General features: G+C 42.5%; 1 protein-coding gene across 1 annotated transcript in view; it reads right to left on the reverse strand.

Annotated features, from left to right (window-relative positions):
• The window catches only part of rab27b (RAB27B, member RAS oncogene family), a 131,956-nt gene extending 104,499 nt beyond the window's left edge, over window positions 1-27,457 (reverse strand). Inside the window, exon 1 of the mRNA XM_059649631.1 lies at window positions 27,172-27,457. The gene's annotated coding sequence lies outside the window, so the exon portion shown is untranslated. The remainder of the gene's footprint in view (window positions 1-27,171) is intronic.
• Between the last annotated feature and the right edge of the window lie 527 nt (window positions 27,458-27,984).

The raw sequence follows: 27,984 nt of genomic DNA on the forward strand, positions 1-27,984 counted from the left end.
CTAGATCAGGTAGAGACAGCAGATTTCCTTCTTTATAGGACAGTGGTGAGCCACATGGAGTTTTTAAAAAAAAATAAATACGATGGTTTCATACTCCCATTTACTGACAACGACCTACCTTAAACCATTCACATTTACTAGCTAAGGTGATACTGAAAATTTAAGAATTCCATAACTATCAAGGAAGAGGAAGCTACTTGACAGGTGAAATGTCCAAAAATGAAGGCTGTCCCATGGTTTTTTGATAAGTATCATGCTGCAGCCCACAATGATGCCACTCCAAGTGGACAGGACAGCAAGGCCTGCCTTGAAGATCAAAATGAATGGACTATAGGGCAGTATGGCACCTCATTCATGCATACAGTGAGACAAAAGGATCGACTGCATTATCAGGGCAGGCAAGATCAGTGAAATACCATCTTCAAGCACTCAGACTTCTCCAATCCCGCATGGTAATTCTCACAGATTAATTCAAGTATTTATGTTTCTCTCTTTTACGGTACGTCTTCGCATCCTCTTCTGACCAGCTCCCATAGGTACTCACCCTTATCTTACTGCCATGTCACAGTTGTCCTTCGTCGTCACAGTCCACAAATGTCAGTCTATTCATCCTGTCAACATATTCCACTTTTCGCAATGTACTTGTGACCAGCAGACAGCTTCATTCTGCAAATCAGGTGACCAGCAGACCCTATGGAATAGCTGGAAGTGAAGAAACCCAGTGCTGTGGAGACCTTGCCCTGCCAGAAACAGTGCATTTTCTTGTGGTCCACCCGATAATCATGCAGATATCAGCAACGAAATGACACAAAAGTCTGAGTCTCCTGAATGAAGGGTAATCAGTTATATCCAGAGTCTTAAGCCTCTGCCAGTAATGCCTATACTGGGGCCACTGCATACTGCAAGCTGGAGATCTGTGTTCATCCTGTGTGTCTTGGGAAGAGGCGAATAGTTTGGGAAGGGGGAGCTGCTGCTGCCGGTGTTATTGGTGCTCATGCTAACATCGTGTTGTTGCTGCTGTGAGTGTAGATCAAAGGCTTAAAACCAAGAAGGCAGAAATCACCTCTGAAACTATGAAAACCACCTGTCAGAACAAGACCTGAAAATAACTATCTTTTCTTGAGGCAAGAAAGCCACTGTAACAGTTCAGAACTTCAAGATTTTCCAGCCCATCCATTGCTTGAACCTCCCAATCCTTACTCTGCTCTTTTACATTGTACTACATGTTGAGCTCCAGGAAGCCTTGTGCTTTTGGTTAAAACAGTATTCAAAGTTTAGAAATGCTCTCAGTTACCTTTTAACCTGCATCAACAGTAGACCCACGTGTGCCACGGATTCTTCCTGAGCACCTGATGTGGAACTTGCAGGGTCTGTGTGAATTGCCAACGGATTGGTAGCTTTTGATCTTTTCATTTTCCAAATGCACTAACGCTCACCCACCCTCGCCAAATAAAATCCACATCTCCCCACCCTTGGTTGCTGGAGATAATGGAGTGGAAAAGAGTTTGGAAGGAAAAGCAGAACTGTCAAAATCTGTGATTTGAATAAGAACAATGTGGATGAAGGGCTTAGCTTTAAGGGCAGAACCGCAAGGTTCCCAAAAACAGCACTGTAGTTTGCTGAAGAATGCTTTATATAGCTCATAGTTCAGATAATGTAGCAATACAGAATTACAAACATATACATCTTCCAGAAACAATTAATGTGCTCAATAAAATTTGAATAAAATATCACGCAGTACAACATAACAGGCCTCTTAGGGAAAACACAAAATTCAAGTGAAGGCCATGTCAATCTTCATATTTACTGATTGTAAACAAATTCTCAAAGTATCCCGTCTCATATGCCTTCTAATTACTTTTCAAGTCATGACAATTTATTACTCAATGCCCTTTCTCAAAGGAACATTTTGCATTGTTATGATTAAATTATGACGAATTAAAATAGTCTCTTTAAAATAGTCTTTTAAGTCTCTTAAAATAGTCTTTTAAGGAGACATTGGCAATACAATGGGCTGAATAGCCTACCTGCTGCCCTGAGAACCACGGATAAAAACAATGTAAATGATTCATTTAATCAGAATTTTCACAGTACAGCCCTGGACTTTCCCTTGATAATATATCCAGGTCTCAGAAGTCTAATTGTGCTTGGAAACATAATCCTTTTGAATGTGCCTGACTCTCAAGCCTACAGTTCCAAATGAGTGCCACTGTGAAGAAAGGTCACTGGACCCAAAATGTTCATCATCATCATTGGCGGTCCCTCACTGATAAGGATGACTCACCAGTCCATAGGTAGCTGTAGAGTCCAATGCAGCTTCCGCAAATTCTGTCACACTTTGGGCAGAGGTTGGTCATGGGGAGGGGTGAGTGGAGCGTTGGCTTGGCGGTGAGGAGCTGTTTTTACCTGGCTTCTGCTTTTTCCCGATGGAAGTGCTTCGAGAACTGCATGCCAAAGAAGACGATCCATATGCTCCCCAATCAGAAACCATGGATGAACTGGGAAACCCATTGCCTACTCAAGAACCGGCATGTGGCGATCAATTCAGATGACCCAGCCCTTTGTGGGAAATCCCCATACGACCTCCACAAGGCCATTAGAGATGCCAAGAGACTATTCCAGACTAATCACATGGACACCAGTTGTCTGTGGCAAGGCCTACATGACATCATAGGATACAAACTGAAGGAGAACAGTATAGTGGACAAAACACATCCCTCACTGATGGTTCAATGCTTTTTATGATCTGTTCAAGCAGAATGCCAGTGGAACAGCGTCATCTCCCCTGACAGCCCTGGATGCACTTGACCCTTCAGTCACCGCTGCGGACACCAGAACAGCCTCTTTGAGAGTGAACCTAAAGAAAGTGACTGGCGTAGATGGAATCCCCGACTCTGCACTCGGATCCTGTGTGGACCAGCTGGTGGAAGTATTCGTCGATATCTTTAACCTCTCCTTGCTACAATCTGAAACCATCGTTCCACTGCCAAAGAAAACGTATGACAACCGCCTGTTGTCTCTGACCTCCATAATTATGAAACGCTTCGAAAGGCTAGTCATGGCTCACATCAACTCTAGCCTCGCAGCCTGACTCGATCCCTTGCAATTTGCCTACCAGTGCAACAGGTCCATGGCAGATACCATTTTCTTAGCCCTTCACCCATCCCTGGAATTCTAGATAATAAGGATGCCTATGTCAGGTTCTACTCATTGACTACAGCTCTGCCTTCAACACTACAATCCCAAGCAAAGTAATCTCCAAACTCCAAGACCAAAGAGCTGATCATTGACTACATTGATGGAACAGAGGCAGAGAGGGTCAAAAGCATCAAGTTCCTAGGAGTGACAATAACCAACTATCTGTTTTCGTCATCCCACGTACATACAACAGTCTAGAAGGCTCCACCCTCTGTAATTGGATCCTCAGCTTCCTGACCCATAGATCGCAATGAATGAAGATGGACAACAGCACCTTGTCCACAATAATCCTCTCAACACCGGCATACATTCTGTACTTCCTATACACGCATGACTGTGTGACCAAATTTCAGCCCTACACCATCTACAAGTTTGCTTATGACACCACCATTGTAAGCTGGATATCAAACGATGAGACAGAATACAGGAAAGAGATAGAGTGCTTGGTGTCATGGGGCAAAGATAACAATGTCTCCCTCAATGTCAGCAAAACTAAAGAGCTGATCATTGACTACATTGATGGAGTGGAGGTAGACAGGGTCAAAAGCATCAAGTTCCTGGAAGTGACAATAGCCAACTATCTGTTCTCGTCATCCCACGTAGATATGACAGTCTAGAAGGCACAACAATGCCTCTCTTCCTCTGGAGGCTCTGGAAATTTGGCAGGTCCAAAAACAGCCTCAACAACTTTTACAGACGAACCATTGAAAGCATTCCATCTGGGTGTATCACAGCTTGATACAGTAACAGCTCTGCCCAGGACTGTAAGAAACTACAAAAAGTTGTGAACTTAACTCAGCCTACCATGCAAGTCAACCTCCTATCCATTGCCTCCATCTACACTTCTTGCTGCTGCGGAAGAGCAGCCAACATCTTCAGTGACCTCCCACCCCGGTTATAATCTCTTCTAACCTTTTCCTTCAGACAGAAGATATAAAAACTTAAATACATGTGCCTAAAGTTTCAAGAGCAGCTTCTTCCCTGCTGTTATTATACTTCTGAATAGACCTCTCAAATTTCAAATGTAATGTTGATGTTTTTGGACACCTCTTGTAACTGTATGACTTGCTCTTTTCAATTACCCTATGATCCGTATGTCCTTGTAAGTTATTATCTGCCTGTACCGCACGCAAAACAAAACTTTTCACTGTACGTATGTTCTTCTGACTGGAATAAATTAAATCAAAACAAGTCTCAAGGTGCTTCCCAGATCCTCCTTCTCCACTTTGGACAGTCTTGGACCAGTGATTCCCAGGTATCAGTGAAAATGCCACACTTTGTCAGTGAGGCCTTGAGGTTATCACTGAAGCACTTACTCTGCCCAGCTGGGGCTTGCCTGCCATGACAGAACTGGGAGTGCAGCACCTGCCTGGGGAGTCTTGCGTCGGTAACATGGATAACGTGCCCAGCTCATCACAGCCAATCAGGGGTGGTCAGTAACTCTGTTTTCAGTACGCAGATGCTGCCAGACCTGCTGATTTTTCCCAGCAATTTCTGTTTTTGTTTTCAACTGATTTGAAGCTGGAAGAGGCTGGGATACAAGGGTGAGATCAGTGTGTTATACAGTTGTTGACCTACTCTGAGTCTTCGGTAGTTACATTAAAATAGCATTTGCTTCTGATTATAGACAAGCTGAAGTGGAGATTCAAAAGAGTTCCTGTTTCTTATCCATGTTCATTACTCATTCAGTGTTGTCAGCAAGGCCAGCATTTATTGCCCAGCCCAATCGTTCATTGGGAAGATGGTGCCTCCTCACCACAAACCACCACAGTCTATGTGGTGTATGTACAATCACAGTGCTCTGAGGGAGGAGGTTCCAGGACTAGTCAAGGTGATGATAAAGGAATAGCAATTTATTTCCAAGTCAGGACAGTGTGAGATTTGGAGGGGAACTTGATAGTGGTGACGTCCCCATTCTTTCTATACCCTTGTGGCAGAGTTTGAGTTTGGAAAATATTGTTGAAGGTACCTTTGTAAAATTCTGCAGTGCATCTTGTGAGAGGTGTGTATTACTGTCACTGTTCATCAGTGATGGAGGAACTGAATACTTCAGGTCGTAGTTCCACCTTTTTCTTAATGATGCCAAGCTTCTTCAGTGTTACTGGAGCTGAATCATTCAGGCAAATGGGGAGTATTCCATACTGACTTTTAGCTTGTGGGTAGTAGGTAAGCACTGGGTACTCAGGAGGTGAATAACTCATCCATTACTTTTTCTTGCAGTTACGTTTCTGGTCATTGGTGATCTCAGGATGTTGATGGTGGAGGCTTCAGTAATGGTAATGCCATTCAATATCAAAGGGAACTGGTTAGATTTTCTTTTGTTGGAAATGACATTGCCTGATAATTCTGTGGCATTAAGTGTCACATCATTTTATCTAGGACATGAAAATACTGACAATTTGTGCATGCAACTGTCTGACTATCACTGAACATCCCCACAACTGAACCTATGAGGGTGAGAAACTCATTAATGAAACAATTGAAGCATGCAAAACCTACAGTTGAGATAACTGACACCCATCAACCATTTTTCCTTATATTGGTTATGATTCCAATGCAGATTGTTCCCCTCATTCTTACTGACTTCAATTGTGCAAGGGCTCCTTAGGTTCATATTCAGTCATATACTGTATTGATGGCAAGGGTGGCTAGAACACTCTCACCTTACCTCTGAAAATTCAAAGTTGAACCAAGGCTGCAACAAGATCTGAAGCCAATTTTATTGGTGAATAAGTGTCACTAACAACACTGTCAGGGACACTTTCCATCACATTTCTGAGGTTAGAGAGTTTACTGATGGGTTATGATCAGCCAGATTGAATTTCTTTGCCCTGTTGAGAACTGGACATACCTGGGCAATTTTCCACTGTGCTTGGTAGATTCCCATGATGTAGTCATGTTGAAGAGCTGGGTTAAAGGTTTTTCTAGTTCTGGAGTCTGCAACACTACAGATGGTGAAATGTGTTTCAATGCCAAAGCTTTTATTGCATCCATTACATCAGTCACATCTTTTATGTCATGTGAACTGGCAGAATGACTCAGACATTGTCTCACACTCTGCATGTTCCTCATTCCCACACTATGACTTTCCACAAGAATTATCAAGAGTAATGTATCTGTGAAATGTAACTTGGTGAAAAGGAGCAAAACTAGGTTTTGACCTGATGTTGGTGCTCTCAATGTCTCCTGCACACCCAGTTCAGTAGATATATCCTTCAGGGCTCAGCCAACCTGGTGTGACTGAGCCACTCTTGCCATTAGACATTGAAGTCCCCCACCCAGAGTACATTCTGTTCCCAGTGCTACACTCAGTGCTGTTCCCAAGTTGTGTTCAATGTGGAGGAGTGCTCATTAATCAGCTGAGGAACAGTGTTAGATATTAATCAACAGATGTTTCCTTCTCCTTGCTTGATCTAATGCCATGAGAATTGAGTCAATGATGGGAAGTGCAGTGCAACCCTTTCCCAACAGTATATACCACTGTGCCACCACCGCGGGCTGTCTTCTTGATGGATCACACTATATTCAGTTCAATGATAGAGGGCTCTTAGATATTACAAAGAGACAAGAAAATTACAGCACAGAAACAGGCTCTTCGGCCCTCCAAGCCTGCACCAATCGAGATCCTCGGTCTAAACCTGTCATCTATTTTCTAAGGGTCTGTATCCCTTTGCTCCCTGCCCATCTATGTACCTGTCCAAATACATCTTAAAATACACTATCGTGTCTCCATCTACCACCTCCGCTGGCGACGCGTTCCAGGTACCCACCACCCTCTGTGTAAAGAACTTTCCACACATATCTCCCATAAAATTTCCTCCTCTCACTTTGAACTCATGACCCCTAGTAATTGAATCCCCCACTCTGGGAAAATGTTTATTGCTATCCACCCTGTCTATACTCTTCATGATTTTGTAGACTTCAATCAGGTCCCCGCTCAATCTCCGTCTTTATAATGAAAATAATCCTAATCTACTCAACCTTTCTTCATAGCTACCACCCTCATTGCCAGGTAACATCCTGGTGGACCTCCATTGCACCCTCTCCAAAGCATCTACATCCTTTTGGTCATGTGGCAATCAGAACTGTACATGGTATTCTAAATGTGGCCGAACCAAGTGTTATACAACTGTAACATGACCTGCCAACTCTTGTACTCAATACCCCGTCCGATGAAGGAAAGCATGCCGTATGCCTTCTAGACCAACCTATTGACCTTTGGTGCCACCTTCAGGGAACAATGGACCTGAACACCCAGATCTCTCTGTACATCAATTTTCCTCAGGACTTTTCCATTTATTGTATAGTTCGCTCTTGAATTAGATCTTCCAAAATGCATCACCTCGTATTTGCCCGGATTGAACTCCATCTGCCATTTATCTGCCCAACTCTCCAATCTATTTATATTCTGCTGTAATCTCTGACAGTCCCATTCACTATCTGCTACTCAACCAATCTTCATGTCATCTGCAATTAGCTGAAATTATTTTGATTCCATGAATATGACGATGTCAGGCTCTTCCTTGATGAATCTATGGGACAGCTCTCCCAGATCTGGCATAAAGCCCCAGATGTTGCTGTCAATTTGGCTTAGTACACTTCTGGATGCAACTAGAGTTTCTGAAGTTTATTCTTTCACATAGCTTTCTCAGCGCAACCCACTGCTTATTAAGTCAATGCAGTGGGCAGCTAAGATTTCACCACATTGCTGTGAATCAACTAGATAAGGACGATCTCGGTTACTTGCCCAAAGGGAAGAAGTTAACAAGTGGACCTATGCCACAACTTGTTTCATGTACATGACTGATGCTAGTTTTTTATAAAAATATTGCAGAATCATTGCATTCATTGAATTTAAATCCCCTGGCTACTGTGTTGGTTTTGGACTCCAGTCTCTCGCTCTCTCTGTATCATTTTGCAGTTCTCTACATTCAAACAGCTCTGTGATCTAACCGTTCTTTTTTTTAAATTCATTAGTCTTGTTAATATTTCTTCAAAGTTATCAGCAGCACATGAATTAATCAGAGCCTAGTTTATGAAAGTATTGCCATGCAATATTTAATCTTCATTCAAATTAGTAATGCACTATTATGGAAAATGGACTAATAAATTAATGATAATGGGAACTGCAGATGCTGGAGAATCCAAGATAATGAAATGTAAGGCTGGATGAACACAGCAGGCCCAGCAGCATCTCAGGAGCACAAAAGCTGACGTTTCGGGCCTAGACCCTTCATCAGAGACGGGGATGGGGTGAGGGTTCTGGAATATTTATTTATTCCAGAACCCTCACCCCATCCCCCTCTCTGATGAAGGGTCTAGGCCCGAAACGTCAGGTTTTGTGCTCCTGAGATGCTGCTGGGCCTGCTGTGTTCATCCAGCCTCACATTTTATTAATAAATTAATGTATTGCAGCACTGCTTTACAAACAACAATATAATATTTAATATGATGACAGAATTGATGTTGAAGTGAAATCTGCTGGTACAGTGGGAGATTGATCTATGGCTCATGTTAAAAGCCCAAAGATTTCACAAATTATTGCTCAAAGGATTTGCAACTGATGTGGACATTCTGGCATAGTAAGGAGCTTTGCCACTAAGCAACAGCAGTTGTGAATGTGGAAGTGAATGGATAGAGCTTAATATCTCTTCAGAATGAAGCAGCCAGCATTCCATTTTTTCTGGTAATCTTATTGTTGCATTGCTCAAAAGAAACCAATAAAGATTACAAGATAATTGTTGCCATTACTCACATTCAGCTTTATCAGCACCTTTCTATAAATGTGTGTTTTTTTATCTTTTCCTCCCTCTCTGCCTTTCACAACCTTTAAGTGAAAGGACTTGGCATACATATGAATTTATAAGGGCACATCTATTCTCAGAAAATGATGGACTCAGTTCTCTGCTCTGTCACTTCTCAAACTTCAACTGGTGAGACCTCCATTCTCCCAAGGAGATCTATCTTCAGCTAACTACTTAAGCAATTTCATCTAGCTTGTTTGAAGTGCTGGTAAGATAGGAAACTGAATACTAATGAGGTGACTTCAGTCACTCACATGGAGTTTAACAAGCAATAATGTCCCTTAATTGGCAACTTGCCAATGCAAATTCACCACACTGCTCAACAAAAGCATAAAAGATGCATCATGATGCTCCTTCGATCAAGATATGCCTCACCAGAACTCTCACCCATTCTGCCACAAATCTCACCATAGCTTACATCAGTAAGACTCTGACAGTGTGTATACGTTATAATATGTCAGGATAAATGACTCATAATTTTATTCCCCATGTGCCATTATATTATCGGTCAGATTATCACTGTCAATAAGATGAACTGATGACTCTCCAAAGCTTTTAGCAAGGTGTACACAGATACCTCATTTGTTTAGTGACCTGCCTCATATGCCACCATGAAAGTTGTAAACTCTTCCAAAACAGAATCCCCCTCATCCTCACCCCCACCAACCTCCAGATCCAACACATCATCCTCCAATACTTCTGCCATCTGCAATCCGACCCCACTACCAAAGACATTTTTCCATCCCCACCCACATCTACTTTCCGGAGGGACCACTCTCTCCTCTCCAGCCCCACCTCACCCGGCACTTTTCCCTGCAAGCGCAGGAAGTGCTACACCTGCTCCCATACCTCCTCCTCACCCCTATCCCAGGCCCCAAGAAGACTTTCCACATCAAGCAGATGTTCAACTGCACATCTGCCAATGTGGTATACTGTATTCACTGTACCCGTTGTGGCCTCCTCTACATTGGGGAAACCAAGCGGAGGCTTGGGGACCACTTTGCAGAACACCTATGCTCGGTTCGCAATAAACAACTGCACCTCCCAGTCGCATACCATTTCAACTGCCCCTCCCATTCTTCAGATGACATGTCCATCTTGGGCCTCCTGCAGTGTCACAACAATGCCACCCGAAGGTTGCAGGAACAGCACCTCATATTCCACTCAGGGACACTGCAACACAATGGTATCAATGTGGACTTCACAAATTTCAAAATCTCCCCTCCCCCTACCACATCCCAAAACCAGCCCAGCTTGTCCAAGCCTCCCTAACCTGTCCTTCCTCCCACCTATCCTCTCCTCCCACCTCAAGCCCCATGCCCATCTCCTACCTACTAGCCTCAACCCGCCCCCTTGACCTGTCTATCCTCCCTGGACTGACCTATCCCTCCCTAACTCCCCACCTACACTCACCTTTACTCGCTCCACCTCCGCCTCTTTGACCTGTCTGTTTCCTCTCCACCAATTTTCTCCTCTATCCATCTTCGATCCACCTCCCCCTCTCTCCCTATTTATTTCAGATCCCTCTCCCCCTCCCCCATTTCTGAAGAAGGGTCTAGGCCCAAAAATTTGACCTTCCTGCTCCTCTGATGCTGCTTGGCCTGCTGTATTCATCCAGCTCTACACCTTGTTATCTCAGTTTCTTCAGTATCTGCAGTTCCTACTATCACCCACAGAAGGTACTTGGAAATGTGTTCAGAACTAAAATTCTTTGAGGTCTGTACATATGATATTGCAATGCTGAGAGGAACTAGGTACGAATCAGATCTGTTCCAGTTTCCCAACCTCCTCCCAGTGTTATGATATCATGTACAATATCTGAAACATGAACAGGAATGAAAGACAGTCATCATCATGAGATCTAGGCACATCAGCAGTTAGACTTAACTCATGATTGTAAATAGTTAATTGTTCTTTTGAAAAAGTAAGATGTATTGTCTGCATACCTTATCCTTAAGGTATCTTTAAGTCACCTTTAAAATTCCATGTGCTGTGGATTTTCAACTTTGGAGTTGGCAAGCTGCACACAGAAATTACTTGGCTGCTGTAACATCTGCACCAAAACATGTAATTTTTTAAAATTGTTTTAAATTAATGAACACACAGAGTTAATCAATTCCTTTTGAGTGTTAAATTATTATAGCATTACCATTAACATGGCATTCTACAGTTAAAATTGAGCCAAACACCTTTTCAATTCATCTGTCATCTCATTATTTTCCATTATTAATTCACAAACTCACTTTGTTGCGTTACTAAATATCACTAGAAACACTTACTAGTTGTTTCCATATTTCTGGCTAGTTTTCTCTTGTCCTTTAATTTTTCCCTCTGTTAATTTTTTATGTGGAGCTGCCAGTGGTGCACTGGGTGATTTTAGGTATTCTTTGCAACTTTTTTATATTCTGCAAAATTTTCTGAACTGCCACCCACATTTACATAAATGTGTGTTCTTCTTTTAATGAAAGGTCTACCATTTTTTCTTTCTGTTTTGAAACATCAATGTTTGAAATGCTCACCTGCCAACTTAAGTCAGATCACATTTGGTGTTCTTATTTCTCTCACATTGCCAAATTTTGTTTCCTGATTTTGTCTGCACATTTCTCAGATGGTGAAGTTTGCTTTCCTGATTACACATTGCGATATCTGTACCTGGTTTTATTCTTGTCCAGTTGCACACGATTAAAACTTTGCTCACATGGCTTCAAACCATGTGAGTGTCCCACCCCCTCTACCATCAAAGGGCTATCAATCTATAAGCTTATGATTGGTGTTGAAGTTTGACTATAGAAATGTAATTGCTTAAAAGCCACTTCAATTGTGCTATTTTTTTCCTGTGGTCTCAAACACAGCAGAGACAAAACTGCAAAGCAACTAGCCCTGTGATAGTTATTTCCAACTCTTTTCAACACTGTATTGTACATCATATCTTTAAAAATTGCTTTTTGTTCGCAATGCACTACTTCTTTCACAGTCCTAACTCTAAGAAAAAATAGGCCCACTTTAGTTCCTATGGGGATGAAGTTCATTTTGGGCAGCTGAATGAAACAGGCAACAGTGTTCTAACCCCCCACCAAACTTGCAATCCTGTTAACATCAATGGACACCATTATTGAATGGTGTGTAAAATAACCAATCAACAAGTAGCAGTTGTAGCATGGACATAGGGTGAGGGTACATAAGATCCCAAACAAATTGCAAAAAAGAAGCTGCAGAAAGCAGCAACACAAAGGGACTTGAAGGTACTTGTGCACAAAATACTGAAAGCTGGCCCACAGGTGGAGCAGTCAATCAGGAAGGGAATTGGAATGTTGGCCCTTATTTCAAGGGAGTTGGAGTTTCAAAATAAGGCAGTCTTACAGCAACCGTACAAGGTGCTGGTGAACCACAGCTGGATTACTTTGTGCTGTTTCTGTCCCCTTATTTAAGGAAGTATATCATTTCATTGGAGGCCATTCAGAGACGATGATCCCAGGTATGGAAGGATTCTCACTCAACTGATTGGAGTTTAGAAGAATGAGAGGTGATCTCATTGAAACATGCAATTCTTAAGTGGCTTGACAGGTTAAATGCTGAGGTCAGATCACATGGAATACAGGGAGAGCTAGCTATTTGGATACAAAATTGACTCAAAGGTAGGAGTCAGAGGTTGGTGGTAGAGGGTTGCCTTTCAGACTGAAGGCCTGTAACCATGAGGATTGCTGCTAGATCCACTGCTTTTTGTCAATTAATATAAATGATTTGGATGTGAATATAGATATGGTTAATACGTTTTTAGATGATACCAAAATTGGTGATATACTTGACAGCGAAGAAACTTACTTGGAATATAATGGGACCATGATCAGATGGGCCAATGGGCCAAGGAGTAGCAAATGGAGTTTAATCTAGATGAAAGTGAGCTACATTTCAGTAAGGCAAATCAGGGCAGGACCTATATACTTCACGGTAAGATCCTGGGGAGTGTTGTTGAACAAAGAGATCTTGAAGTGCAGGTTCATTGCTCCTTGAAGGTGGAGTCACGAGTAGACTGGGTAGTGAAGAAGGTGTTGGTGTCCTTGCCTTTATTGGTCAGTACAATGACTATAGGAGTTGGGAGGTCATGTTGTGGCTGTACATTGGTTCAACCACTTTTAGAATACTTCGTGCAATTCTGGTCTCTCTGCTATAGGAAATATGCTGTGAAACTTGAAAGGGTTCAGAAAAGATTTACAAGGATGTTGCCAGGGAAGGAGGGTTTGAGCTATAGGGAGATGCTGAATAGGTTGGGGTTATTTTCCCTGGATCACTGGAGGCTGAGGGGTTGACCTTATAGAGGTTTATAATATGATAAGGGGCATGATAGGGGAATCCCAAACAAGAAAGTATAGGTTTACAGTGAGAGGGCAAAGATTTAAAAGGAACCTAAGGGGCAACTCTTTCATGCAGAGGGCCACGTGAATATGAAATGAGCTATCAGAGGAAATAGTGGAGGCTGCTACAATTACAACATTTAAAAAGCATGTGGATGGGTATATGAATAGGAAGGAATTAGAGGAATATGGGCCAAATGCTGGAAAATGGGCCTAAATTAATTTCGGATATCTAATCAGCATAGACGAGTTGGACTGAAGGGTCTGTTTCCATGCTGTACATCTCTATGACTCTGTGATACTTCCCCTTTGGGAGAGTCTAGGACCAGAGGAAAAATCCTAGAGGACAGGGGCACTAGTTTAAGACTGAGATGAGGAAGCTTTTTTTTCTTCCTAGAGGGTTGTGAGTCGTTGGAACTCCTCGCTACAGAGTACTGAGGGGGCAGAGTCCTTGTGTATGTTTAAGGCAGAGATAGATTCTTGATCAGTAGAGGAATCAAGAGTTACAGGGAAAAGGCAAAACAGTGGACATGAGGAATGTCAGATTAGTCACAATCCTTCTGAATGGCAGAGCAGACTTAAGGGCACAGAACAGAACAGACCACTCCTGTTCCTATTTCTTATGGTCTTATGGTCTGACTGAAAAACGAAGTATACCGGAAACTATTGACCAGGTATGCTGCCATCTGTGATTGGGAAAATGCTGGAAAATCCATTATTACGGAACAAGTATGTAGCCGGAAATTTAGAAAAGCGCATCACAACCAAAAATGTGGCTTTTGGAAAAAGAAATGCGGCGATTTTAACAAGGTCAGTCAGGCAGACTTTGTAGAATATGAGTTCCCTGATTGGGGCTGTTAATCTGGTCCAATCAGGCAGCCCTGGCTGACAGATATAAACAAGAGTGTCAGGGGTTCTGTTTACTCTGAGAGCTGGCTCTGAGGAAGCTGGGTCAGTGTCAACGACTTTCCACGTGTTAATAAAGGGTGACTTGGTGACGGGATACTGACCTCTGTGGAGTTATGTCAAGAAATATACCACATTACGGTGCAAGGCTGGAGTTCATGGTATTGAGGCCAATCAATCTGCATGTTGAAGACTGACTAACTAACAGGAAGCAGAGTATCAGAATAAGTGGTTCATTTTCAGGCTGACAATAACTATTGCAGTGCAGGAATCAGCACTGGGGTCTCAGCTACTTACACACTACATTAATAACATGGAAAAAGGAACCGTGTACTTCAGTGAAATTTGTCATGATTTTAAGGAAGGTGGGAAAGCTAATGTGAGAGTAGCGATTGCTCTCTTTGGGCTAAGGCGATTTTCACTTGAATAACGAAGATAACAAACAGCAAGAAATGGAACCTAACCTAGAGTTTTGAAATTCTGTTGTGATTAGCCTGTGTCCTACTGTCCCAATGTTGTTCCACTGATCTCCAACTTCAATGGAAGAGTAGCAGAAACCTGAGAGAAATGGCACAAATGTTACCATTTATCATTTTGTGGAGTACTTATATACCATTTATATACCATTATCATTTTGTGTTGAATTCTCACTGATGTTATGATAAACATCTAAAACAGGTTCTCAGAATCCCTATAGTGTGGAAACAGGCTAGTCAGCCCATAGAGCCCACACTGATCCTCTGAAGAATATCCCACCCAGACTGAGCATCACCCCAACCCTAACACTGCATTTCACATGGCTAATCCAACTAGCCCACATATCCGTGGAAGTTGTGGGTAATTTAACATGGCTAATCCACCTAACCTGCCCATCTTTGGACTAGGGGGAGGAAACTGGAGCAAGCCCACACAGACACGGGGATAATGTACAAACTCCACACAGACAGTTGCCCAAAGGTGGAATCAAACCTGGTTCTCTGGCGCTGTGAGACAGCAGTGCTAAGCACTGAGCCACCATGAGGCCCATATGGTCTAGAGGGGATTCGTTACCCAGAAACAAAACAAGGGAGCTAAGATCATAATAGCCATTAATCACCCTTTACCACCGCATTAAGGAAGCAACGTGAGCTCATCATACTAACAGTACTGTGCATATCAAGCATGGCCATAGGGCTCAAACATCTTGTTGGACATAATTATTAAAGCCACAGAGCAGGAGGTTTCTAATTAATTAGGTGTAAAATTATGTAGGGACATGACCTCTGTATATAAATTTCCAATTAATGACTCCATCTTGCACGCTTTTCTGTGGCAGCTTCAGTCTGAAAAAGCTACCCCACAGTTATATCAGTGTAATTTTTATTTGTACTTCATATGTGGCACCATAGGGAATCCATTACTATTCAAAACAAAATGCAATAAGTCACATTGCTAGACCTCGAGAATGGCTGTTTGTGTTTCAAATTTAGATCTATTCCTGTTTCTTATCTGGTTTTCACAAAAATGAACGAAGAAACTTCAGCACAAAAATATGAGAAGGATATTGCAGTATACTAGAATTTTCAACTTTCTAGATTTGATTATGTCATCAGCAACAACACTGGTTAATTGCTTTATGGGAATATGGAAATTTAATGTTAATCTTGCTCTCTGTGCATCTTCTCTACAACAATAACATTGTATTGTTCATCCTGTTCTATTACCGTAACAGTATATAAATACACTGTAATGGTATGATCTGCCTGCACTGCACACAAAATAAGACTTTTCAATGTACCTAGGGACATGTGACAATAAGAAATCAAATCAAATCAACGAACAATATCCAAAGGAGGAACATTATTATTTGTGGAATGGAGATGTTTTGCCTTTGCACCAATAGATGGAACAATTTACAATTCTTAGATGCCTGAGTTTTTCAAATTCCTCCAGGATGATCTTTGTCCCACTAACGATGAAAGGGAGAAAAGAAAGTTATCTGCTCTGAATTTCTTTCTGTACCTCATCATTGTGATGCCAGATTTACAACTTGGAGTTACAGAATCGTAGAATTTACAGTGCAGAAGGAGGCCATTTGATCCATTGTGTCCCAAAACAGCAACTTAACTGATCTCATTCTCTGTAGCCCTCTGAATTCATCACTTTCAAATATATATCCCAGCTCTCTTTTGAAACCTCCAGTAGAATCTGCCTCCACCACTCTCCTAGGCAGCATACTCCAAATTCTAACAACTCCCTGAGTAAAGTCCTCTGATGCTGCCTGGCCTGCTGTGTTCCTCCAGCTCCCTGAGTAAAGATGTTTTTCCTTATTTCATTCCTCACTCTCTTGATAACAATCTTGAAATTGTGACCCCTAGTTACTGACATACCAACTAGTGGAAATATAATATCCTCCTTTACCCTGGCAGAATTATTCATAATCCTGAACACCTCAATGAGGTCACCTCTTCACCACCTCTGCTTCAGTGAGAATAAGCCCAATTCCTCTAATGTTTTCCTTGTATCTAAAGTCCCTCATTCCTGGTCTTAAATCTCCTTAGCACTCTCTCCAGGACTTTAACATTCTTCCTTCAATAAAGTGCCTTAAATAAACTTCCTTAAATAAACTAAACGCAATGCTCCCCAGTCCTGTTGAAGGGTCTGGACCCAAAACATTAACTCTCCTGCTCCTCTGATGCTGCCTGACCTGGTGTGTTCCTCCAGCTCCACACTGTATCAACCCTGACTGCAGCATGGGCAATTCTTGCTATCAACAATACTCCAAATGTGGTCTGACCAACGATTTGTAGAGGTGCAGCATCCTTGCCTGTATTAATAAAGCCATATCTATAAATCTAATAAGCCAGCTTAACGACTGTTTCAACTTACCTGTCCATATTCAGAGGCTCATGTACATGAATCCTGAGCTCCCTCTACTCTTGTGCTCCCATCAAAGCTGTATCGTTGAGACCGGGTTTTGTGCTGTGTTTCTTCCACGAAACTGTATTACTTCACACTTCTCTGCATTGAAATTCATTTGCCAGGTATCTGCTCGTTTGGCCAACTTGTCAATGTCCCTCTCAATGACACCCAGTGTCATCCAATTCAGTTCTCCATAGCTTAGTATCATCTGCAAATTTAAAGGCTTTGCCCGAAACATCCTGTCTTCATTTCATTCATATAAATCAGAAAAAGCAAAGGTCCCAGTGCCAAACACCATTTGCAGACTGAGTAATACCCATATACACCTACCCGCTATTTCTTATTGTTTAACTAACTTCTAATTCTTGCTGCAAATGACTCATCAATCCCAAACATTTCTAATTTGCTAACTTACCTGCTATGTGGCACTGTACCAAATATTTTCTGAATGTATAAATATACAACATCCGCGGCACTACCCTCATCTGCTACCTGTATCAACTTGTCAAAGAACTCAACTAAATTTGAGACATGACATGCTCTTGACAAAAGCCAAATATTAACTTATTTCTCTCTATGTTATATTTAATTCATCCTGTATTGTGGCTTTCATCAGTTTTCCCATTATTGATGTCAAGCTGACAGGTCTGTAGCTCCCTGGGCTCTCCCTTGCCCCTTTCTTATGAAACAGCATCTTATTTGTAATCCTCCAGTTCCCTGGGACAGATCTTGGGTTCTGAAAGGCCCGGAAAATTTGTAAGCGAATTGCTCCCTTACTTTTCTCAATGTAGGATGCATCCCATCCAGGCCAGGTGACGTCTCTACCTGGAGTACTGCCAGCCATCTTAGTGCCTCTTCTTTCTCTATCAATATACTGCTTAGTTCCTCACATTTTCACCATTTTCCAACTTGTTAAAGACAGAAGCAAAATACTCATTTAGTTTCTCTGCCACATCCTTGGCTTCAATAAGCTAACTCTGCTTGTTCCTTACGGGCTCCGCTCTAACCTTCTAATCTACTAAATTACTTTAAAACTTCCCTATCCACTAAGTTTTTATGATTAATATGCTTGAGAACCATTTTACTCGTTAGTGAGTTCAAATTCCCTCAATGATAAGCCAGCATCAGAGGAGCACGTAAGTCAATGTTTTCGGTCGGGACCCTTCATCAATTCTGGGGAGGGGGAATAGAGTTCAGAAATAATTACAAAGAATGGGTCAGGGCTGGCAGAAGGAAGGTGGAGTAGTGATAGGTGGATGCAGGTAAGGGGTTGTAGAGAATGGGAAAGGTGCAGCAGGTAGGTGAGATGGAAGATGGACAGGTTGCCCCTGGTCAAGGATGTGCAGATAAGACAGAGGGCAGGACTTGCGGTGAGGCTGGGGTGGGGAGATTTTGAAACTAGTGAGGCCATTGGGCTGTAAGCTCCTGAGGTGGAATATAAGGTGTTGCTTTTCCAGTTTATGTGTGGCATTATTGTGACACTGAAAGAGTCTCAGGACGGACATGTCGCCAAGGGAGTGGGGAGGGCAGTTGAAATGGTCAGTAACCAGAAGGTGGTGTTGATTGGAGCGTACAGAGAGCAGATGCTCCATGAATCGGTCACTGAATCTGTGCTTGGTCTCTCCGATAGGGAGGAGACCACATCGGGAACAATGGATGCAATAGGTCAGATTAGGAGATGTACAGCTAAATCCCTGTCAGATAGGGAATGATTTTTTAGGGACTTGTATGGAGGTGAGAGGGGAGGTTTAGGGACAGGTTTGCACTTCCTGTGGTTTCTGGGAAAGATGCTGGATGTGCTAGAAAGATTGGTGGGGAGTATGGAAAGCTGATGAGGGAGTCACAGAGTGAGCAGTCCCTATAGAAAGCGGAGAGTGTGGGGAAGGAAGTATCGATTTACTGGTGGGGTCTGCTTGCAGGCGGTGAAAATGGCGGAGGATGATGCATTGGATTTGGAGTTTGGTGAGATGGTATGTGCAGACTGGGGGATTCTATCCTTGCTGTTATTGGGAAGAGGGGGTTTGAGGGCAGAAGTACAGGAAATGCCTAAGATGCGGTTGAGGGCATTATGAATCACAGGAGAAGGGAAGTCCATGTCTAGTCCTCCCTGACATCCCTGTCTCCTCAACCTGACACAACCTGTCCTTCTTCCTTCTCCCCTATCCACTCCACCCTTCCCACTGAACAATCTCTACAACTCCCTACCTGCATCCACCTAACTCCATTCCATCTACTTTCCCCCAGCCCCGGCCCCATTTCTCTATTTATTTCCGAGCTCCCTTTCTCTTCCCCAGTCCTTAAGGGTCCGGACCCATAACATAGACTTTCCTGCTCTTCAGATGCTGTCTAACCTGCTGTGCTCCTCCAGCTCCATATTTTATCAACTCTGACTTCCAGCATCTGCAGTCCTTGCTATCTCCTTCTTTCTTAATAATTTTGAAAGTGAATTTAAAAACAGCAATAATTTGAGAACAAGTACCAGAAATTTATCATATATTGAACCAACTTATAAACTCTAACTGGTTTACTATTGACAAATGAAGATGGAAACCTAGTCTCTCCTTCAGACCCAAACCCTGTAATTCACTTTAGTGTCTTCATGATGTTTACAAATGGTCTATGAATACAAACTTTCTACAATTACTCATACCTCGAGGATTTTAGAAAAGAACCTCCAAACCATTTTTGTTCAAGAAGTCTGAATGTCAGCCTGCAATTTCCAAATCATTCTGTAACAGAATTTTTAATAATGAACCCAAAAGAATTTGCCCAGCACAAATACAATGGAATCTGATATCTTAACAGATGCATTCGAAATGGGACCTAAAAACTCTAGCCCTTTCATTGTTACCTAGGATTCTTTCACATTTCTTTGTGTGAGAACCATCAGTGCATGAATGGCAATAATTCAAAAAATTGCCTTCTCATGGATGAGCAAATCCTTTAATAGGTCGGAGAAAACTTCACCTTTAGAACACTCGGAGATTTGGGAACATTCATCAATTCTTGGATTAGGCTTTTTCATATATACCTTTTGTATGTATCAAATTAATCAGGATTCAGAGGATGGGTTGGGCGAGAACTTGACAGGAGTATCATATTTGAAACTTTGTTGCCTACGTTCTGTGTAGACATTATGAATTGGTGCAGAATGTTGATATCCAATTTCTATTGATATATTTGTGAAACAGCATACCAGTTGGTCCAACAAGCCTACTTAGCTGAGCCAATATTTACTTTCCCTTCTGCTTCTGCTACTCATAACCTTTCAAAGTTTTTTTTTGTCCCCTCTCCTGACCAGGTTCACTCTATGTTGCAGAATCTTTCCATGCGTGTAGAGCACCCTCCCACATTTTGCCCAAGTAGCTATTATCCATGCCTAAACACTGGCATTGAGTTCAAATATTCTGTCTAAATCCAAACCCAAAACTATTCTCATCTCAAATCAACACAACTGGATTTCATGTTGCTTAAATTAGATAAACACCAGGATGAGAAATCCAACAAACATTTTCTTACGGCAACCAGATGCTATGGGGTTGATCAGAGTGACAGTAGGAGTAATTTCATGCTGTAGAAAACTCAGGGGAAAAGCAAGGTCAATTTGCCCTGAAAACAAAATATTCCATCACCATACAGATGTCAACTTTGATGAATTTTACGAAATTGCTGAAAATAGAACATCAGGAGCTTGAGAATTCCAATTCAGTTAATTTTTTCAGCCCCTCATTTGATGCTGCAATTTGACAGAAATGAAATGAAGACTGAGATATTTTTGAGGAGGAATGTCTAGTCACAAGTCTGTAACTTACAGAGCAAAATAAAGGTGATCATTTGTTGCATAGCAAACTAAAGTTTATTATCTATCAATCTTTGTCAAAATCTGATTGCATTGCTTGGCAGGAATAGAATGAAAACATGAACTACGTAACTAGCAATCTTAAAATTAGCTGGAAACAGAACAAAATGTCTTCCATAAGACGTAAACAAATTAAACCAAAATTCAAGATCAACAAGCAGGACTCAAACTGAGATTAAAATTGTTTCTAGGACAAAACATGTGAGTGGATTGCCAAGACACAGCTCACCTCCCTCCAGACAGTCCCTGACTTGTAAATAGTTGGCACAGACTGAATAAACCAAAGTCTCCTTCTGAGCTATTACATTTGTCTGGCTCTTCTAGCATCATTAAGAGTATGCCTTCTGTATCATGCAATCTATATGTGCAGTGATTCAGTCACAACATTTTTTGCCATACGTTAAAACATTCAATGAGTGATCGTGACAATATGTGTCATGCATCAAAATGCAATTCAATCATGCAAGGCAAGATTTTTTTCTACTTCGTCAAGCATTTTGAACATAGCTAAAAAGGCCAGCATTTGTTGTCCATCCCTAATTAGCTTTTAGAAAATAGTCATTCTTCTTTAATAGGGTTACTCTTGGTGGTAAAGGTGCACTGATTATACTGTTCGAGATTGAGTTTTAAGACTCTGACCCAGTGACAATGATGGACTGGCGATATATTTCCAAGTAAGATTGGCCTGTAATTTTGAGGACAGCTTCTAGCTGGTAGAGATTTTGCTGTTCTGAGCAGCAGAGGTTGAGGGTTTTGAACATGTTGATCACAAAAAGTTTGGCAAGTTACTACAGTGCATCTCGTAAAATGTACTCTGCAGCCACATTGGAGGGAATTAATATCCAACTCAGTGGATGGGATGCCAATCAAGTGGGACGCTTTGAACCCATTTTTGTTGTTGTAGCTGCACTCATTCAGGTAAGCGGAGAGCATTGTATCATACTCTTGACTTGTGCCTTGTAGCTGGAGGACAGGTTTCAGGGAGTTAAGACATGAATTATTCACTGCTAAATTCCCTGATTCTGTCCAGATATTGTAGCCACAGTATCTACTTGATTGGTGCAGTTAAAATTCTGGTTAATGGTGACTCCACAGATGGCACTTACATGTGCGAACAAGTCTTCAGAAAATTTCAGGAAAGCATCCAATATTTTGTGTCACAATGATCATATTTTCCAAATCTTCATAAATGTTTATAGAGATGCATAGCACAGTTCATTATCCCAGACCCTGCTGTTTTATTTCTTTTGAAAATCTAAATATGAAAGATTTTCATGTTGCAAAAATGCTTTAATGTTAATTAAACCACTCACCTGCCTATCATTTAGAATGATGTACTGCCATTCCAATCCTAATTTACAAGGCTCACAGACAGGAAAGAAGCTGCACTTTTACAGTTATTGTCAACATCTCAGGATGTTTCAAAGATCTTTAGAACCATCCAAGTAATTTTGGACTGCAGTTAATGTTTTTAATGTAGCTTCCAGGTTGCACACAAGATCCTGCAAGAGTAATAAGATAATACCTGATAATCTGTATTGCTGTTACTGGTTGTGGGACAGTTAAAGACAAAGACCAAAGCAGGAGAACCTTCCTGCTCCTTGTCATTTATTAACATCCAGGGATATTTGACAATTGCCTGAGAGGGCAGACTGGGCCTCAGATTAAAGCATCATCTGAAGGACAATGCCTCCAATCATGTGACACTCCCTCAGTACTGCAAGCAAAGCATTCGAGTTTTTAAAGTGGGATTTACGTTCCTACCTAAAGCTGAAGGTGCAAGCACTGAAGCAAGACATCTGCTGTCAAATCCAGTGACTAGTCAAGCTTGTATTGTAATTTAATTGTGGGACCTTGTCATCAAGTATTATCTGTTATTGTGTTCAACAGTGGAAATATTGCTAATTTTCTAAGTTAATGTGAGGTGGTAATTAAATGATGGAAGAGGGAGGTAGATTAATTTGTATTCTTATTGTTCATCTTCAAGATATAAGCTTTGCTGACAAGGGTTTCTTGTGTTGCCCTGAGAATCAATGTTAGTTTAAACACAGGCCAGCTCCTGTAGTCAAATTGCATCCATCAGGCAGAATCTTACCATCTTTAAGCAAGTGGCACGCCATTCTGCATTCCAGCCTGCAAGACACAATTTACTGCAATCAGTCAATTAATAGATAGCTTTTTGGAGCCCTGTCTAGCCAAGAATGCAGGTCATGCTGTGTAATCACAGCACCAAGGCACCACTTTAAAGCTTAAATAAAACTGTGGTAATGGCCATTAGGCAATTACTGTGGAACAGGAATCCTTCTTATGTTGGCATTCTGGCATCAAAGGCTGAAGGGAGATAATGGGAACTGTAGATGCTGGAGAATCCAAGATAACAAAGTATGGGGCTGGATGAACACAGCAGGCCAAGCAGCATCTTAGGAGCACAAAAGCCGTGTTTCGGGCATAGACCCTTCTCAGAAAAGGGGGATGTGGAGAGGATTCTGAAATAAATAGGGAGAGAGGGGGAGGCAGACTGAAGATAGATGGAGGAGAAGGTAGGTGCAGAGGAGAGTATGGGTCGGGAGGTAGGGAGGGGATAGGTCAGTCCGGGGAGCACGGACAGGTCAAGGGGGAGGGATGAGGTTAGTAGGTAGGAAATGGAGGTGCGGCTTGAGGTGGGAGGACGGGATAGGTGAGAGAAAGAATGGGTTAGGGAGGCGGGGCAAGCTGGGCTGGTTTTGGGATGCAGTGGGGGAGGGGAGATTTTGAAGCTGGTGAAATCCACATTGATACCATTGGGCTGCAGGGTTCCCAAGCGGAATATGAGTTGCTGTTCCTGCAACCTACGGGTGGTATCATTATGACACTGCAGGAGGCTCGGATTGGACATGTCGTCTAAGGAATGGGAGGGGGAGTTAAAATGGTTTGCGACTGGGAGGTGCAGTTGTTTACTGCGAACCGAGCGTAGGTGTTCTGCAAAGCAGTCCCCAAGCCTCCGCTTGGTTTTCCCAGTATATTGGAAGCCACGCCGTGTACAGCAGATGCAGTATACCACATTGGCAGATGTGCAGGTGAACATCTGCTTGATGTGGAAAGTCATCTTGGGGCCTAGGATGGGGGTGAGGGAGGAGGTTTGGGGACAGGTGTAGCACTTCCTGCGGTTGCAGGGGAAAGTGCCGGGTGTGGTGGGGTTGGAGGGGAGTGTGGAGCAGACAAGGGAGTCACGGAGGGAGTGGTCTCTCCAGAAGGCAGACAAGGGTGGGGTGGGAAAAATGTCTTTGGTGCTGGGGTCGGATTGCAGTTGGTGGAAGTGTCGGAGGATGATGCGTTGTATCCGGAGGTTGGTGGGGTGGTATATGGGATGAGCGGGAGTGAAATGACTCATCCTGGGAGCAGATGCGGCAAAGGCAAATAAGAAGAAGGCTGCACTGTCCTCTCTTTCTCTCCCGCTGCCAGGAGGCTGCTGCTGGACTTCGCTCCTGTGTGGAGATTCCTTTCAGATATTGAGAGCTCTCTTGCTGGCACCATCAAGTTTCCTCCAGAAGTGGACAGATAATTGCTCAGATAATTGCTGAATAGCAGCAGGTACTTATTGCCCATCTCACTCTCACTCCCAACGCGCTGGCTTGTGGTGGGAAAGTGCCAGCAACCTGTCCAACATGAGGTTTTCTAAAGCACTCTAACTCCTGGCTCTGCTCTGAAGTCTTTGGTTATACATGTGCAAAATAGGCAGCGATGCCATTAAAAAGATGTGAACTTTTAAATCCATTGATGTTCCTGCCAGAAATAGCAAGGACAAACAATTTGTTGCATATCTCTATAGTACAGAATCTGGATGTTGCTGAAAAAGTGCACATTTTGCCAAAGCTTTTCATCTTGCACTGATCAGAATAATTTGCAAACATACCCCAGTAAAGGGGAACAACATTTTTATCATATATGAGCACAGCAGGCTGCTGATTGATCAGTAAGCAGATTCTGTTGATGTAGATCATAAAACAATCTTATGGAATTATAAAATTTGACAGGAGAAATGCAAGATAACATCTAATGCCAAAAAAATCTCATTTATCACAGGAAGCCTTAAGTTCCATAATGAAATTTTCCAACTATACTATCACCCATCACAAGTGACATAAGTAAGAAGGAAGTGATCCAAAGATGTGCTGCCTGATTCTGTACAAATCAATATTGGAAGTGCATCAGTGTCATATCTATGATCAAAGGTTTGGAATGGAAAACAGCAAAGGAGTGAACAAAGTAGACTGACTTTTTTTTTAAAGTATGGAATGGATTGCCAGCAATGATAAAACACAAGGTTAACCATCTGTACAAACAATAAAGATCATTTGTTTTCACAACAGTGTGTCCCCAGTCTCTCTTCCCAATGATTATCCCAATAGAAGAAGCTGCAAAAGGAACTATCACCTCAAGACTCAACTCTCAAAATGTTTGGACAGGATGGGCTAGGTGTGTAAGAATATGGAGTGTATGGAACCAAACACAGGCAAATGGGACTAGATTAATTGTGAAAGCTGGTCGGCATGAGCCGGTTGGGCCAAAGGGTCTGTTTCTATCGTGTAAACCTCTAGGTCTGTATGACTCTAACTTTCTGGGGATTACCATTGACCAAAAACTGAACTGCCATATGGAGGGTCGTTGTAAGAGCAGATCAGAGGCTGTTGAGTAAATCACCCACTGATTCTTCAAAGCCTTTTCACCACCTACAAGGCACAAGTGTGCTCCAATACTCTGGACTTGACGAGATGAACACAGCTCTACGACACTGAAGAAGCTCAACACCACCCAGGGAAAGCAGCCCACTCAATGACACCCTGCACTTTGAAGATTTGTTCTCTCCATCACCAGTGTATTATCTACAAGAGATTTTGCAACAACTCATCAAAATTTTTTGAACTGAATGTTTCAAACTCTCAGTTTTTTAATGCATAGACAAACATAAAACTACTGGCACATGGTTCCTTCCTAGCCAGCACTTATCCTGACTTGGAACTATACTGTTTCTCCTTCATTGCCACTGGCTCACTCCCTTTCCTGACGCCCATGGACTACACATAGAAGTATTTAAGAAGGCAACCTTAAGTAAGACCATGAAATGCGGGAGCAAAAGCAGGCCATTTACCTTGAACAGTGAAGCAATCAACGGTTAAAGGGAAAGGGAATGAACAGTAGAGGAAGAGCAGGGAAGTGGGGAATGAGGAATGTCAGATGAGCAATGATATTATTGAATGGTGAAGTAGGTTCGAAGGGCCGAACGGCTCACTCCTGTTTCCACTTCCTTCTGGTCTTTTTAAAGTACAATGTCATTTGGGTTCAAAACGATACATTTGAAAAGAAAGGTTTGGAACGTTGATATTAGACTTGCAACGGGGGCTCCACAGCACTGCTCATTCTAATAGAGACCTGGGACCTTTCTCTCCATCTGAAATACCAGCAGTTTGCTGGCCCTAGCCAACTGGGCATCAGGGAGCGCCCAAACTCTGACTGGCCGCCTGGGTTTATCTGACTGAACTTCAGCAACCCTTCAGCAGAGACTTCAAACCGCTAATCGTTGGCCAGTGCCAAAATTATTTCCTGCATCACAACACAGCGAACTTCAAAAGCACTTCATTGCACGACAGGAAATGTCTAATGAGGCCCCGACACGAGAAAAGGCTTTATATAAATGTAACGCAAACCCCTTCTGGACATGCACACACACACTCACACAGTGTATGGGTTTGCTTTTGTTTTCACGAGCTTCATTTGGAATCGCAGATATGGTGTTGGTTCCCTCTCCGTCAGATCTGTGACTGAGCAAAGATGGGAAAGTGACACGGGCCGGATCAATAACAAGCTGAGAAGATATGGCAGAGGAACACGAACTTCAGGAAGGGCACATCGTGAACTGTCATAGCCCAGCACTGGCACACACACACACACACAGATATACATTCAGCAGGTTCCCCATCCCAGCCAGCTACACAATGCAACACAAACACAGGTTCAGGTCCAAAACAGGAAATAAGGAGAATATAGACCTTGAAAATAAAAACACATCACAACTAGTTCAGCGATCATTTCACATAGAGACGCACAAAGTCTCAGTAAACCAAAAATAACAATGAATCCTTCTTTAAAACAAGAATAAGATATGATCACATACCGAGATGTACCGACTCCACACGGCTGTAAAGCTGTTCGGTTAGCTTCCTTTAAAAATAACTAGTCCATTCCCTCGCTTGTCTGCAGCGCTGATCTGGTCGCACACAATTGAGAGGTTTTCATCCAGGGTTTGCTACGACACACGCACACACAGTCGCGCGGTGTAGGTCGAGTCCGCTGAGAAACTGAAAATCTCAACACGGTGCAGAGGGTCGAACTGCCTGGATCCTCCCTCTCCGGTTGCTGATCTCCAGGCTCTGGCGATCAGCTGGACATGGGGAGCACTCGATAATCGCCACCTCTCCCCCCCCCCGCCCACCAAACACACACGCACACACACATACACAAGGTCCTAACGGTGATGCAGTTACAGCACAGCCCTCCTCATTCCACTTCAAAGGTCCTTCTATGGCAATTTCTCAATCCGGAGAAATGGAAGAACCAAAAAAAACACAAACGCAGAGTGGGTAGTTTACGCAGTCAGAAGGAAAAGAGCGCTTTCCGTGAAGAATTCCTTTTGCATTAAACTTGCAAGCTTTGGAAGGAGGTTCTATATTGATCAATGGTTTTACTTACTTAGCGATAGTGTAACGAACGGGAATGGTTCTGCCCATGTATCTAAAGAGATCAGGAATTCATCCTCTTACCCCCTGCTTTCGTTCTGTGTCATGTTTCACCTTCTCCAAGATTCAGCAACTCCACTGTCATGTCTTTCTTGTATTGTCTGCTGTTTGCAACCCCATTTAGTTATTGTGAAACTTGTTTGAACTGTGCGATCGTTGTAATTTTGAGTTTCCTTGTAGTCTTCACATCG

The sequence above is a fragment of the Stegostoma tigrinum genome, chromosome 1, assembly GCF_030684315.1.
Source record: "Stegostoma tigrinum isolate sSteTig4 chromosome 1, sSteTig4.hap1, whole genome shotgun sequence".
Classification (NCBI taxonomy): Eukaryota; Metazoa; Chordata; class Chondrichthyes; order Orectolobiformes; family Stegostomatidae; genus Stegostoma; species Stegostoma tigrinum.